General features: G+C 51.8%; 1 long non-coding RNA gene across 1 annotated transcript; it reads right to left on the bottom strand.

Annotated features, from left to right (window-relative positions):
- Positions 1-2,439: 2,439 nt before the first annotated feature.
- Positions 2,440-2,935, bottom strand: LOC109761457 (uncharacterized). Its single transcript, XR_006662051.2, has 3 exons — positions 2,853-2,935; positions 2,673-2,774; positions 2,440-2,597 (listed from the first exon to the last, which is right to left on the bottom strand). It is a non-coding gene; the product is annotated as an uncharacterized lncRNA (long non-coding RNA).
- Between the last annotated feature and the right edge of the window lie 10,372 nt (positions 2,936-13,307).

The following is a 13,307-nucleotide window of genomic DNA, read 5'->3' as shown; positions in this document are numbered from 1 at the left end:
GAAGAAGCTTAGAGAGGAGGATGCAGCCAAGCTAAAGAAGAAGAAGGAAGAGGAGCTTGAGAAGGAGAGGAAGGCAAAACAGAGAGCATCAAATGCGATGCGCGCTAGGGAGCAAGCGTTGATGAGGAAATGTGAGGAGGCACAGAAGAAGCGTCAACAGGATTTTGAAGAAAGAACCATGAAGCTTTGGGCAATTGCAGCTGAAAAAGAAGAGAGGGACAATCAGATGTTCATGGAGAGGGTGGTTAAGGAGGCTCACCTCATAAGAAAAAGGGAGGAGGAAGAGGAAGAAGAGAGGAAGAAGAAGAAGGGAAAGGGGCCTTGCTCTACGCAATAGAGCAATGTCATCCTCTTCGATTTGGTTGTGAACTACTATGTGCCATGAACTACTATGTCTCCTCCTCGATTTGGTTGTGAACTACTATGTGCCGTGAACTACTATGTCTCCTCCTCGATTTGGTTGTAAGAACTACTATGTGTCATGAATTACTATGTCTCCTCCTTGATTTGGTTGTAAGAACTACTATGTGTCGTGAAGTACTATGTGTTATGAACTACTATGTATCGTGAAGTACTTCGTGCATATGTTCTTTTCACAGTTGTTTGCTTGCTACGTATCAATCCTACTTCACATCTACTTACTATGTTTGCATATGCTAAAAAATTCACCAAGTCCAAGTGCAACGCCTAGCATCTGGGCGCTGCAATCTACAGTGTGGCACCTCCAAGCTAGGCGCTGCACAGGTCTGTAGCTATCCAGAGAGCAACAGAAGGTATGGCAAGTTACAGAGATGTGTGGCGCCTAGCCAGGAGGCGCCACACTGTACAGTGCAGCGCCCAGACACTGGGCGTTGCACTGTAGAGTGTGGCGCCTCCAGGCTAGGCGCTGCAGAAGTCTGTAGCTATCTAGAGAGCCACAGAAGGTAGGCCTCCAGTTTGGGGCAAAAATTTCGCTAAGTGTTTGTGCAGCGCCTAGCTCGGAGGCGCCACACTCTACAGTGCAACGCCTAGTGGCAAGGCCTTGCACTGTAGAGTGTGGCGCTTCCGAGCTAGGCGCTGCACAAGTCTATAGCTATCCAGAGAGCAACAGAAGGTAGGCCTCCAGTTTGGGGCAAAAATTTAGCTAAGTGTTTGTGCAGCGCCTGGCTCGGAGGCGCCACACTATTCAGTGCAACGCCTAGCGCCAAGGCGCTGCACTGTAGAGTGTGGCGCCTCCGAGCTAGGCGCTGCACAAGTCTGTAGCTATCCAGAGAGCAACAGAAGGTAGGCCTCCAGTTTGGGGCAAAAATTTCGCTAAGTGTTTGTGCAGCGCCTAGCTCGGAGGCGCCACACTCTACAGTGCAACGCCTAGTGGCAAGGCGCTGCACTGTAGAGTGTGGCGCCTCCGAGCTAGGCGCTGCACAAGTCTATAGCTATCCAGAGAGCAACAGAAGGTAGGCCTCCAGTTTGGGGCAAAAATTGCGCTAAGTGTTTGTGCAGCGCCTAGCTCGGAGGCGCCACACTATACAGTGCAACGCCTAGCGGCAAGGCGCTGCACTGTAGAGTGTGGCGCCTCCGAGCTAGGCGCTGCACAAGTCTGTAGCTATCCAGAGAGCAACAGAAGGTAGGCCTCCAGTTTGGGGCAAAAATTTCGCCAAGTGTTTGTGCAGCGCCTAGCTTGGAGGCGCCACACTCTACAGTGCAATGCCTTGCGGCTAGGCGTTGCACTGTATAGTGTAGCGCCTCCGGGCTAGGCGCTGGCACAAACACTTAGTGTTTTTTTTTGTCATTCATACTGGGTCATTTTCAGCCACAGTTCAACATTTCGTATAATAAACATTAAGGTTCAAAAAGAGTTCACCAAAGACATCATTTCTTAGAAAGGACCATCACAATAAGTTCAAGTTTAACATAGAGCTACCACCACTCCAAGTTCAACGACATAACAAATTCCACATTACTAATAGCTACGACCACTCCAAGTTCAACGACATAACAAATTCCACATTACTAATAGCTACCACCACTCCAAGTTCAACGACATAACAAATTCCACTCTAAGTTCAACATCATAAATAAAGGACGATGACTAGTGCTTTCCGCGCTTGTTGGCTCCTCCCCCCTCTTGACGCTTATCTTCTTCACCTTCCTAGGAAGAGGAACCCGCTCCAGCTCCGGCTCTGGTTCCTCCACGTCATCTACATAGTCATCCAAAGCCGCCATCCGCGAGGTGCCGACCGTCCTTTTGCCTCTTTGGCCTCTTTGGGTGAAGTCTTCAGGTGTGTACTTGTTGATTCCCTTCCTAGGCTTCAACTCGTATGCAGACCGAGCCTGGTACGTCCCCACGGTCATATCATCAGCAACATATGCATCAACAGAAGATATGGAAAGACCGTGTGTGAGGATATAGTTAGCAATGCATCAACAAATGGATATGTATCGTCATGCCATACCTCTTGGGTGACCACACCCACATCCTCATCCTCGAAAGGTTCACCATGGCCCTGCCCCGAAGCGGGATCTGATGGTGTCGCCGACCTAGACCGTTCTGGTGATACATACTCGGGGTCACGACAACCGAAAAGGTTTGATAGCCGCCTTAACTTTTGGCCCTGGCGCTGCAACATGTACAAGTGAATGAGACATGGAACGTAGCAACAAATGTTAAGTGCTAGTTTGAAGGAGATGTGAACCTTAATGAATGCTCGAAGTGCACCTTCCCCATCGCTTTTGCCAGCCGGGGTTGTTTCCAGAATAGTCTCGGTCTCATCAGCTGCTTTCTTGATCTGGGCACGCTATGAACAGAAAGGGTATCAAAGTGTTAGGCAAGCGAAGATGTGAATAGTGCGAATGGAAAAGCAAAAAGGGCTAACCACAAAGTTCATCATTGGAGCTGAAGGGATCACTGAGTTGCCTTTCCTGACTAATGCGTTGTACTGGTGCTGGGCTACCTCATAAAAAACGGTGGGTCTTCCAGTATCTCCTCAGCATACGCCGGCTTGCATACCTCCACGCGGGTACTTGCAAGAAACCATGTGAGATAGTTGTTGAACGCGATCGGGCAGTGCTCACGAAGCTGGGCTCGTTTTCTAGCCCTTGCTTGCTCCACACTAAGAGCTGCACGACATACTTCCTGTGATGCTTGGCCCAATCCTTAATCTTCCGCTGCTTTTTCCTATCCAACCTGCAAGTTAGAAACAGAATATTAGCATCATCGAAACCGTCGAGAAGCTGCTAAGTGCTCAAAGTTAATTATATCTTACGCGTGTAGCAACTTGTCCGTGTCCTCCCACTCCGGCGGGTGTGGCTGGAACAAACCAAACTGGCGGAACACCCGATGTGGCAGGTGAAGCTCAACCGCCCAGTTGCATATCAGTGGGCACCGCATATGCCAGAGATCCCTATCCCTAGTGCACATTCAGCCTGAACTCTATAGGGTTACCAAAACTCTCTCCTTTTCCATACGGGTCCCATTCCACCTGCAAAATGGGATTGAATGCAAAATTGATATCGAGTTACGATACAAGCATGATAATCACTTATGCAATGTCGGTTCACCTGCTCAGGCGTGATCGCGTCCAGCTCGCTCTTGTACAACTTGTACATTACCGAGGGATCATCCGTCGTCTCATTTAACACATCCCACTTGTAAGCCCAAGTGGGAAGCCGTAGTGGGTCGTCTTTGTCGTCCCAATCCTCGTACTTCACGGTCTTCGGTCGTCCAACCGGCAAACGCTCCCAGCTCCATATGGAAAGTGCGAGCAGACAACCACCAATACCTCCAGTGTGCCTACAACAGGCTTCGTCCAACTGCACATAAAAGAGAACATGGTCAAATTTGCCGCAAGAGCGCATTGATAATGTATCAATGAAGTGAAAAGGAAACAATTTCATACCCGTCGATACAAGTAAGCCAGTGTCGCCGTACCCCAACTCCATTTGCTATCGAAGACGGTCAACGCCTTCAGCCACATCCATGGAGCATTCTTGCCTGTGCCATCAGCAAACATAGTTCTGGATATCACGTACCACATGTAGACACGAGCATATGTCTTCACCATGTCCTCATTAGCATCCTCAGGGCAAGTACTGAAGTTCGATGATATCCACGTGAAAGTAGCGCCGGCTGCGACTCTTTCCTTCTTCTTATCTTCTGCTTCTGGTTCCCGAGGCTCCGGAGGAACCATACCGATAAGGGCATGCATCTGCGCGCGCCACCCATCAGAATCGGTGTTCATACATAAAGGATTGCCATCGATAGGAAGACCGGTGATCATAGCAATATCCTGGAGCGTCACGGTCATCTCCCCGGTCCGAAGATGGAAAGTGTGTGTCTCCGGCCTCCAATGATCAATAAGCGCGGTGAGTGCTGTAGCATTGTTGGGTGGCGTCGACCGGCGGACCGACTGAATGAAAGGGAGAAGTCCTGCCTCCCTTAAATACGGTGTGTACCGCTCATCATAGCGCATCCATCCAAGGGTGACCCCGTGAGACCGAAGCTTCAGAGGTGCAAGCTCCTACAAACAAACAAATCATAACATTACATATGGGGCATTTGTGTTTGAAAAAAAATACGAAATTCATAACACCGGCCACTTTCAGTATTACCCGCTGCTCCACCGACATAGCGTACGACCGGTGTTGTTTGTCCCAATGATCATCGAGAAGCCAAACCATCCTAACAATTTCAACAAAGCATTCTTGTCAACACGATTATCTTTTCAATTCAAAAAAACTAAAGTAGGCCTACTACATGCAAGATCAAAGCATATGTATCCAAAGCATTTTTCTCAATACGAGTATAATTTCAGTACAAATAAACTAAACTAGGCCTACTTCATACAAATAACTTTTCCATAGAAATAACATGTCAATCTATGTATCCAACCATATCTTTTCAATAAAATAAAATAAACTAGGGTTCCACAAATCAAACAAACAATGGTTGTAATACATGCAAAATTCTAATACATGCAAGATTCAAATCTAATCAAATCAAACAAGGATTCCCCAAATCTTTAAAATACCATATTTTGTATGGATAGAAAGAAGGGGATCGGAGGAGAGTACCTTCTAGGATGGATTGATGAAGAAATGCACGGACCAAATCGTCGGATCTGAAGGATTTGGGAGAGGGGATTGAGAGGGGGAGAGGAGGAAGCCGCCGGCGCACCTGTTCTTTAACTCCTCCTGGAACGAATGGGTGGGGTGGGGGGAGGGGGAGCGGGCGGCTGGCGTCTAAGTCACAGTGCAGCGCCTAAGGGCTAGGCGCTGCACATTACATGTGTGGCGCCTACCTCGTAGGCGCTGCACTGCTGGGTCCGGGGCCCAGGGTTGCCATGGTGGACTGGAGTGCAACGCCCCCGAGCTAGGTGCTGCACCGTTGGGTGTGGCGCCGGCGTGGCGGGCGCTGCACAAAAAGGTCAGGAAAGTGAAATAGTTTAATTCTATGAATTGATTTCGTCCCGAGATCAAAATTGTCAAATTTGCCGGCAAGGACCGGCACATTACGCTTTTGAGATCCAGAAAGGCCTTCATTCCTTGCAGGGGCGCCCTTCCTTTTCGACTTCCTGTTTGCTCCTTGTGGCAGCTGCCGAAAGCTAGATCTGCACAAATCAGAGATGAGATGGTGAGCTGCTTGTACCTTGTGCTCGTTTTCTCCTTGCGGTGTGTACTTGATGTCTCTTGTCTTTCAAGAAAGTAAAGGTGATGTCACCATCGCGAATTTATTATGCTCAACATCACTGTGTTCACGAGCTTCTGTTTGGGTTGGAAACCTTTTGCATCATCTCCTAGATGATGTTCCTAACAGGTGATCTCCTCGCACATGTCCTGCTTCCATCTGATTATCAAGCAGTCAATTCCTAACCTCCTAGAGTGCCTGTACTACTACACTATAAAACGTGAACCACATCACTATGTGCTCCACTCTGTTTGCAACCAATTTTCTTCTCCTTTCAAACTCGGAATAGGTTTGTCCATCTCTTTCTAACTTCCCACCGGCCTTCTCAAATGAATACTATAGAAGTTAAAAAGTGTTCATCTTGGAGTCGGCGTCAAACCACTCACGCAGTGATGCGAATGAAGATGATCATTCTCTCTGTTCCTCATAGTACTACTACGTATTACTGACTGCAAGGACACACGCAATCCACTGGGACCCCTATCGAAAGCTGCTTTCGCTTGCTCTGGGCACCACCGTGCAGCCTTTTCCCAAGAGCTTTTTCTTCATGTCGTCGTTTCCTTTTTACCCACAATGCAGCACAAGAGAGGGATCTCATCTTTTCTGCTTTCCTCGTGCGGCAGGCCTCCAATGCTCGTCGACCTTCGCCCCGGGGAAACCGAGGCCAACTCCAAAGCACGACGTCAAACGGATGTCCGTTTCATTTATTTTTCGTCCGTTTGAAACAGGAAAATAGACATAATCGTCCGTTTGTGATCATGCACCCATCGATGCGCCCAACCTGCACGGTTCACCCAAAACGTCCGTGTGTTTCGGACTTGCATTTGTGTAAAGAAAAACAAATAGACTTGCCAATAATACGAAAACATAAATATAAATATTAAAAGGCCATACGGCCGCAGTACCAAGTTCACCATACTTCATAATTAAACTAAAACTTAATAAAAGACTTTAAAAAAATAGATAAAAATGGCCGCCGTCGCTGGTGAGGTTAATGTAGGGAGGTGGCTGCCAAAGGTGGGCTGGCGGCCCCTGCCAGACCTGAGGCGCTCGCGGTGCCTGCACCACCTTCTCCCGTGGCTTCTGCTCCTGCTCCAGCGACCGCGGTGGCGTGGCTGACCATGTGCCAACTCCCGCCGAGTCGGCCATTTCCGGCGCCGTGCACGACCAGCTCCACCGCTGGCCCACAAGACGAGGGTTCCACGCGGCGAGGGGCTGCTCTTCCTGCACCTCCTCCTTGACAGCGACGTCCAGCTCCCGGATGGCCACGTCGCCAGCCGCAGAGAGGGCCAACGCGGTTTCCAGGCCGTCCCATTCCCACTTGTCATGCGTGTTCATGGAGTCCTCCATATCACGCCTCATGGGCAGGGCCTCCACCTCCTCGGTCATGGGTGGCGATGATGGAGGGGATGGAGATGGCGACGGCGAGATGCCGCACACACTCCTACGGCGGCGCGCTTGGGGCGGGCTGTCTGCACGAGGCAGACGTAGTGCGCTCGGGCTCGGAGGACGACCAGCAAATAAGGACCGCCGATGTAGGTCGTGCTCGTCGCGGAACCACGAGTCCCACAACGGCGAGTCAATGACGTTCCTGGAGTCCTGCAGGAGATCAGGTGGCAGGCGGGCGCGGCGGTTGATCTCTTCGCGGCGGGCGCAACCGCTCACCGGCACCGCTGGGATTGGCACGCGGTCCGCGGAGAGATGCGAGTTGTTTGCAAAATGGAGATCTCCCCACGGGAGCGGCGTGTATGTCTCCCAGTACCGGCGGCAGACGTCGACGTGGACGTAGGGTCTGTTGCGCTGGCTGGCCACCGACGGTGCGATCCGAAAGGCCGATGGTGCGGGCGGCACGGATTTGCTGGACCGGCGTGGGCCAGAGGAGGGGCCGGCCTCGTGGTCGTGCTTCCCCTTGTTAATCCAATGCCAGCCCATGGCGCCGACGGGAAGGTGGGCGAGTGGGGGTGCGGCGAGGTGGGCTAGGGTTTGCTTGCTCGTGTCGGGGCTCGAGGAGACAGGCCGGCCAGGAAGTGGAAGCTGTGGACTGGCTGGTCCACGACTTCCACATTAAGAAGGGCAACGACCCCTCCGCCTGTGTGAATGACAACCAGGGCCCACCGCTCGTGCGCATTGAATTTGGGCGGTGGAGGTAGGTGGGCAGCCGCCACGCGTCCCCGAGGCGGACGATGAGCAAGCACGTGCCCGTCCATTTGACGTCTGTATGGCCGCAAACCGAACACATGTTTGCGCCTGTGACGCCCGGATAATTAAGCTACAGTAATTCTCTGCTAATGACGCAACGTCACTTCGATTACTGTTGCCAATCTCGCGTTAGTTCGAAACCGATTCAAATTCAAATTCAAAATCAAGCAAACAATAAAAGTTTTCAAATATTAAAACTAAAATGTTCGGAGTGAACCAAATATTGCATAGGTAATTATGGTGGAGAAACCACACCTTTATAAAATGTTTAAGTACTATAAGATGAATAAAATAGCTGTAAAAATAATTATTTAAATACCTTTTGTAATTAATAAAATGTCAAACTAATTTATTTGAGGACTAGACTTTTTGTGACTATGGACTAAGTTGATTTTCTAATTTAGATGTTGCGTGTATATTTTACTAAAACTAAAATAATAGGAAACAAAACTAAAACAGAAAAAGTAGATGAAATATAAAGAAAAGAAATAAAACAAAGCAAAAGAAAAAGGAGGACCCCTCCTACTAGGCCTCGGCCCAGCTGGCCATCGGGCCAACCAGGCCGGCCCACCTGGCCCAACCGGCCGCGCCCCCACTCCCTTATCCCCTCACCTCCTCCCCCCCGCAAACCCAAACGCCCGTCACCCCACTTCCCCCCCACGTTCGCCTCCTCATCCCCGATCCAGATCGGGATCGTGGGGGAACGACCCCGCCGCCCGGATCGACCGCGCTCGCCGTCGCCCGAGGACCTCGCCGGACCTCCCCGCCGGCATGCCTCCCCTGCGTACGACGTCTTCGTACTCCTCCTCGACCCCCATTGCCTGTGCCCTACACCGTCCGTGAGCGCCTCCCTCTCTCCCCTATCCCCGCGTGCCCATCGACCGCGCTCACGCGCCTAGGCGCACGCACGCCTCACGGCCACCGCTGCTCGGCATCGCCCGCATCGCCTCCGCCTCTGCGACCGCGCCGCCCCTCCGCCGCGACCTTGCCCCGCAGCTCCCTGCTCCGGTCGTCGCCGCACCACCCGCCCTCGCCTACGTCCGGGGCCGCGCGTCCCCGGTGCCCCTCTGCCCCCAGCGGCCACCGGCCCACATCCACACACGCGCTCACCACGTCGGACCCGCGCCCGGGGCCCGCCTCCTTGTTGTGGCTTCCCCCGCCGCCTGCCGCTGCTCGCCGGCTACCGCCGCGCCCGTCGCGCTCGTCCCTCGCCCTGCGCTCCCGCGCCCCTGCCTCCGCCCTCCCGCTCGCGCCCGCGCGAGCCCCTGCTCGGCGGCCAGCGCGCGTCCGTCGCCCGCGCGCTGCGCTCGTCGCCGTCCCCTGCATGGCACCATTCCGGCCTCCTCGCTGCCCGCCTGCGTCGCTGCCGTGGGCGCCGGCGTTTGCCCCTGGCCTCGCCCCGCTGCACCGCGGTGGCCTTGCCCCACTGCGTCCAATCGGGCACTCAAACGCGCCCGTAACCCGTTGCCCGCAACTGCCGAACCCGCTATGGCCCCCTGGCCCAATGACATGTGGGGCCCAGCCCTTGGAACATTTTAAAAGACAAAAAGATTAAAAGAAAATAATAAAAACAAAAATGAATTTTAATTAATTAATTAACTAAATTAATTAACTTAATTAATCCTGATTAGATTAACCTAATCACTAATTAAAATAATTGATCTGTTTTAGTTAAACTCAGTCAATGATAGTGGGACCCACGTGTCAACTTGACCAGTCAACGGTTAAAGTTGACAGCTGATGTCATGCTGATGTCATGATGACATCATAAATGCAATTTCGTATTAAAATAATCTGTTAATTCTAGAAAATGATTTAAAACTTTAAAAATTAATATAAAATAATCCGTAGCTCGGATGAAAATACTTTGTACATGAAAGTTGCTCAGAATGACGAGACGAATCCGAATACGCAGCCCGGTCGCCCGCCACACATCCCTAGGATAGCGAACACGGAACTTTCCCCCTCCGGTTCATCTGTCCGAAAACGCGAAACACCGGGGATACTTTCCCGGATGTTTCCCCCCTTCGCCGGGATCACCTCCTACCGCGTTAGGGCACACCTAGCACCGTTGTTCACTTTGTCATGCATCGTCATGCATCTGTTTGCAATGTATATACTGTTTCTTCCCCCTCTTCTTCTCCGGTAGACCCCAAGAGCGATGTCGATGCCCCTGAGTACGACTACGTCGACGACGACCCCTCCTTCTTGCCAAAGCAACCAGGCAAGCCCCCCTTGATCACCAGATATCGCCTATTCCTTCTCTCTACTGCTTGCATTAGAGTAGTGTAGCATGTTACTGCTTTCGGTTAATCCTATTCTGCTGCATAGCCTGTCATTGTTGCTACAGTTGTTACCCTTACCTGCAATCCTAAATGCTTAGTATAGGATGCTAGTATTCCATCAGTGGCCCTACATTCTTGTCCGTCTGCCATGCTATACTACCGGGCCGTGATCACTCGGGAAGTGATCACGGGTATATGCCTGTATACATTATATGATACATGTGGTGACTAAAGTCGGGTCGGCTCGTAGAGTACCCGCAAGTGATTCCGATGTGGGGGCTGAAAGGACAGGTGGCTCCATCCCGGTAGTGGTGGGCCTGGGTTCCTGACGGCCCCCGACTGTTACTTTGTGGCGGAGCGACAAGGCAGGTTGAGACCACCTAGGAGAGAGGTGGGCCTGGCCCTGGTCGGCGTCTGCGGTTACTTCAAAATAACACGCTTAACGAGATCTTGATATTTGATCTGAGTCTGGCCACTGGCCTGTACGCACTAACCAACTATGCGGGAATAGTTATGGGCAATCGACGTCGTGGTATCAGCCGAAGCCTTCTTGACGTCAGCGACTGAGCGGCGGGCGTCGGGTTGGACCGCGTAACGCAACTTCCTTTGTAATGAAGGTTGCTAGGTCGGCTCACCGGCCGCCCTCGCAACGTGCAAGTGTGCAATGGGTGATGGGCCCAGACCCCTGTGCGCATAGGATTTAGACCGGCGTGCTGACCTCTCTGTTGTGCCTAGGTGGGGCTGCGACATGTTGATCTTTCGAGGCCGGGCATGACCCAGGAAAGTGTGTCCGGCCAGAGGGATTGAGCGTGTTGGGTAATGTGGTGCACCCCTACAGGGAAGTTTATCTATTCGAATAGCCGTGATCCTCGGTAACAGGACGACGCGGAGTTGTACCTTGACCTTATGACAACTTGAACCGGATACTTAATAAAACACACCCTTCCAAGTGCCAGATATAACCCGGTTATCTCTCTCACACAGGGCAACGAGGGGAGGATCGCCGGGTAGGATTATGCTATACGATGATACTTTGTGAACTTACCATCTACTCTCTTCTACATGCTGCAAGATGGAGGCTGCCAGAAGCGTAGTCTTCGACAGGACTAGCCATCCCCCTCTTATTCTGGCATTCTGCAGTTCAGTCCACCGTTCCCCTTTACACTGATACCCATGCATATGTAGTGTAGATCCTTGCTTGCGAGTACTTTGGATGAGTACTGATGGTTGCTTTTCTCCCTTTTCCCCCTTTCCATTCTTCTCGGTTGTCGCAACCAAATGCTGGAGCCCAGGAGTTAGACGCCACCGTCGACGACTACTACTACTACCATGAGGGTGCTTACTACTACCTGGAGGCCGCCGACGACCAGGAGTAGTTTAGGAGGATCCCAGGCAGGAGGCCTGCACCTCTTTCGATCTGTATCCCAGTTTGTGCTAGCCATCTGATGGCACCTTGTTTAACTTATGTCTGTACTCAGATATTGTTGCTTCCGCTGACTCGTCTATGATCGAGCACTCGTATTCGAGCCCTCGAGGCCCCTGGCTTGTATTATGTGTTGGAAATATGCCCTAGAGGCAATAATAAAATACTTATTATTATATTTCCTTGTTCATGATAATTGTCTATTGTTCATGCTATAATTGTGTTATCCGAAAATCGTAATACATGTGTGAATACATAGACCACAACATGTCCCTAGTGAGCCTCTAGTTGACTAGCTCGTTGATCAACAGATAGTCATGGTTTCCTGACTATGGACATTGGATGTCATTGATAACGGGATCACATCATTAGGAGAATGATGTGATGGACAAGACCCAATCCTAAGCATAGCACAAGATCGTGTAGTTCGTTTGCTAGAGCTTTTCCAAATGTCAAGTATCATTTCCTTAGACCATGATATTGTGCAACTCCCGGATACCATAGGAGTGCTTTGGGTGTGCCAAACGTCACAACGTAACTGGGTGGCTATAAAGGTGCACTACGGGTATCTCCGAAAGTGTCTGTTGGGTTGGCACGAATCGAGACTCGGATTTGTCACTCCGTATGACGGAGAGGTATCTCTGGGCCCACTCGGTAATGCATCATCATAATGAGCTCAATGTGACCAAGTGTTTGGTCACGGGATCATGCATTACGGTACGAGTAAAGTGACTTGCCGGTAACGAGATTGAACAAGGTATTGGGATACCGACGATCGAATCTCGGGCAAGTAACGTACCGATTGACAAAGGGAATTGTATACGGGATTGATTGAATCCTCGACATCGTGGTTCATCCGATGAGATCATCGTGGAACATGTGCGAGCCAACATGGGTATCTAGATCCCGCTGTTGGTTATTGACCGGAGAGTCGTCTCGGTCATGTCTGCATGTCTCCCGAACTCGTAGGGTCTGCACACTTAAGGTTCGGTGACGCTAGGGTTGTAGAGATACTAGTATGCGGTAACCCAAAAGTTGTTCGGAGTCCCGGATGAGATCCCGGACGTCATGAGGAGTTCCGGAATGGTCCGGAGGTGAAGAATTATATATAGGAAGTCCAGTTTTGGCCACCGGGAAAGTTTCGGGGGTCACCGGTATTGTACCGGGACCACCGGAAGGGTCCCGGGGGTCCACCGGGTGGGGCCACCTATCCCGGAGGGCCCCATGGGATGAAGTGGGGAAGGGAACCAGCCCCTGGTGGGCTGGTGCGCCCCCCTTGGGCCTCCCCTGCGCCTAGGGTTGGAAACCTTAGGGGTGGGGGGCGCCCCACTTGACTTGGGGGGCAAGTCCCCCCCTTGGCCGCCGCCCCCCTTGGAGATGGGATCTCCTAGGGCCGGCGCCCCCCCAAGGGCCCTATATATAGAGGGGGGAAGGGAGGGCAGCCGCACCCAAGCCCTGGCGCCTCCCTCTCCCTCCCGTGACACATCTCCCTCCTCCCGCGGCGCTTGGCGAAGCCCTGTTAGAATCCCGCTACTTCCACCACCACGCCGTCGTGCTGCTGGATCTCCATCAACATCTCCTCCCCCCTTGCTGGATCAAGAAGGAGGAGATGTCGCTGCTCCGTACGTGTGTTGAACGCGGAGGTGCCGTCCGTTCGGCGCTAGGATCATCGGTGATTTGGATCACGACGAGTACGACTCCATCAACCCCGTTCACTTGAACGCTTCCGCTCGTGATC

The sequence above is a fragment of the Aegilops tauschii genome, chromosome 4, assembly GCF_002575655.3.
Source record: "Aegilops tauschii subsp. strangulata cultivar AL8/78 chromosome 4, Aet v6.0, whole genome shotgun sequence".
NCBI lineage: Eukaryota > Viridiplantae > Streptophyta > Magnoliopsida > Poales > Poaceae > Aegilops > Aegilops tauschii.
This window is presented reverse-complemented; position numbering and strand designations above follow the sequence as displayed.